The sequence below is a fragment of the Palaemon carinicauda genome, chromosome 34 (assembly GCF_036898095.1).
Source record: "Palaemon carinicauda isolate YSFRI2023 chromosome 34, ASM3689809v2, whole genome shotgun sequence".
Lineage (NCBI taxonomy): Eukaryota > Metazoa > Arthropoda > Malacostraca > Decapoda > Palaemonidae > Palaemon > Palaemon carinicauda.
In genome coordinates, this window is record NC_090758.1 from 59007635 (window position 1) to 59011142 (window position 3508).

The window sequence follows — 3508 nt, forward strand, 5'->3', positions numbered from 1 at the left end:
AACTTAAGAGAATACAGCATGTACAAACTTATCAACTCGGCTATTATTTGTTCATGACCTCCCCCTCTAATTGTGTTAACACGAAATGGGTTTTCTCTATCTTTGTTTCCCCCAAGATGTGAAGTTTGAACCCCCTTAATACGACCTAGATTGGGTCATATTAAATGGTGTCAGGTGTTGTGGGGTAGTAATAATAATAATATTAACGATTAACGTCTGTGCTAAGTGATTTTAGCCAACGTGAGATTTTTTAAAAAGTGGAAACCAAAGAGATTAGTGACAATGGTTGACACGAGAAGTTCGATGTCGAGTGGAGGTGACGGAGAGAGAGAGGGAGGCGAAAGGAATGCCGCAGCTATTATAGAATCGGTACTCGGGGAAGAGAATTTGGTAATTGGCGCACCAATATACATACAAACACTCATGCGCGGAATTGCGGAAATACGTAGATACATGCAGAAAGATCAGAACAATAGAAGTGATATTACAACCTCAACTCGGTCGGAAATTGACGCTGGACCTCCTTCACTAGAACCAGTGCGAGAGCGTTATCTTCTGGTACCAATGATTCCGATTGTCGAGTTCAATGATTCCCACCCCGCTGAGGGATACTCTTCGATAGAAGCCTTCTTGGGGGTCGTAGAGGATCCTACTGCAGGATGGTCCGATAGACATCGGACTATACTGGCCAACCAGAAGATAACCGGAGCAGCAGCCGACAAGATACTAGGATGGAGGGGTCACCCAACGGACTGGGAGTCCTTCAAAAAGGAACTCCTGAAACGGTTTGGCCTCTCTGAAACTGAGAGGACGACCCTATGGCAGAAGTACCAGCTAACCTTGCAGGCAGGAGAATCCCTTTCGTGTTTCGTCGAACGGATGTCTAGAGATTTAAATAGTTTCACTCCAGAAGGCTGTAAGGACCCAGGATGGCGAGAAAGATATTGCAAACAGAAACTGATGGAAGTGCTCCACTTGTCAGTTACGGCCGCCCTACAAGTTCCCGGGCAGTCCTTGTACGATGTCCTTCCTACCGTACAGGCAGCGCTGCGCGTATACAGGGAACGACGAGCAGGGGAAGGGGCGAACAAGTGGCCGACATCCATGATAGCTGCAACCCAGACGTTGAGGCAGCCCGACACCCAGCCGGCTTCGACAGCCTCCCAGGGGCAGGGTACCCGTAGCAGTGGACCTCGAAGAGGCAGGGGTCCGAGAAGTGGGGATGCAGTGAATGGCAGTTGTTGGAACTGTAGGGGAAGGGGTCACTTCCGAGCTGTATGCCCCTCCGTCGAGCAGCGGCGGTGTTTTGGATGCCATGCCACAGACCACCTACTGAACAGCTGTCCAAAAAACGGCGTCGGCTCAAGGGATCACGTTCCCCCTGCACCAACAAGAGGAAGGGGAAAACGACACGGGACGGGGGCCAAGGGTCCTTCGGGCCATCTGTCCGAACCGCCAGGACCGAAGACAGAAGAGCCAAGGAGTCAAACGTCACCCCCCAGTTTGACGTCGGGGGAGGCCAGTCAGTACCCCAGCCAGCAGTAAGGGATACCCCCGGGCCAGCGAGCGCGACTTCCCCGGGAGTGCCAGAGAGGGTTCGGGAGGTAGAGCAGCCGCCTCCCACCGCCGCTCCCACAAATGCAAGTAGGAATGTGGTCCCGTTCTTAGAGTAGAGCTGGGATCGGGTGTACAACGTGCTCTTCTCGATTCCGGGGCCAGCGTATCCCTTATGGAAGAACATTTGGCGACAGATGCCATACAAACATCGAAGGAGTGCCTGGTGTTGAACATGGCTGGGGGTCACAAACTGATGACCCGACATATTGTTAGACAGAGATTCATCCTTCAAGGTCGAGAAGTGACCCATGCCTTCTATGTCATTCCGACATTAAATATGGGGGATATTCCCATTATCCTGGGAATCGATTTCATCAAGGAGAAACAAGTGATAATACGGGGCCCCGATGGGGAGGGGCTGGAAGCGAGGTGGAAAGTGGGACCAGGAGAAGAGACAGAGATACCTGTTATGGGGGAAACTCGGCCTCGAGTTAGGGTCGCCCTTACTGCTAATGGGATAGCAGGGGCGGTTCCTGCCGGGCCGGAGGCAGGTGAATCAATCCCCCCCTCCTCCCTCTACTCCCTATCAGTGGCACCCGCACCGGAAATGTGCGAAGGCGACCTAGTGTACGTCAAACCACATCAAAAGTGGCAGGATTTCATGTCTCCAGGGGTCACCACAGTTAGCGAAGGAAAGGTTGAAATTCCCTTCATAAATGTAAGTACCCAGTGGTTCCACTTAGGCACTGAGTCGGTCTGCGACCTTGAGTTATGTTCATTTGTGACAGCCGAACGGACACTGGCGACCTTGTCTTTCCATAGTCAAGGTCCCAGTGGGGACAGGCTGAGAAAGCTCCGTCAAACAGCTATTGGAGACACCCCAATTAATTATTATAAGAGAGTAGGAGATATTGTAGAGAATTTTGAGGACGTACGGGCAGTTGGAGATGAAACCCCTGTGAGAATTACTAAGTTTCTATTTAACATCGAGACTGGCATTCACCCCCTAATTCATTCTAAACCTTATAGGACTCCCGTCTGTCATGTAGAGGCAATTGAAAGAGATATAAATAAATTAAAAGAGCAAGGTACGATTCGAGAAAGCGAGTCCCCCTGGGCTTCTCCAATGGTGATGGTTCGTAAGAAGGATGGTTCTTTTCGATTATGCGTAGATTATAGGATGATAAATGCTGTTACCAAGGATAATGCATACCCTTTGCCCTCTATCGAGGAACTGTTACATAAATTCAGGGAAAGCAGGTTTTTTTTTCTACTTCAGATTTAAAGTCCGGGTATCACCAAATTCCCTTAGCTGACGAAAGTAAAGAAAAAACGGCCTTTATAGCAAATGATCAATTGCTTGAGTATAATTATCTCCCTTTCGGATTAAAGAATGCTCCTGCCCATTTTTCTCGTGTGATGATGTCTGTATTAGCTTCATTATTAGGACATAGTGTTTTTGTCTATTTGGATGATATAATTGTAATTGGGGCTACGGCAGACGAGCATGAAAAAAATCTTATACAAGTGTTAGAAGCCTTGAGACGTCAGGGGATGAAGATTAATATATACAAATGTAAATTTTTTCAACAAGAAGTAGAATTTATGGGGCACATAGTAACACCCGAAAGCCTAAGGCCTTGTGCCGATAAAGTAGCTGCAATCAGGGAATTCCCAAAGTCAAAAAACGCTAAGGAAGTAGCCAGTTCTCTCGGGCTCGCTGGCTATTACCGTAAGTTTATACAGAACTTCGGTCACATAGCACGACCGCTAGATTCATTGAGGAAGCGGCCCGAATTTCAGTGGGGGGAAAGAGAAAAAACTGCTTTTCAGACATTAAAGAATGCACTCACGGGCGACGAACTTTTGGCTTATCCAAGGTTCAATCGGCCGTTTTTGGTAACGACCGACGCGAGTCAGATCGCGATTGGTGGAGTCATTTCTCAGGTTG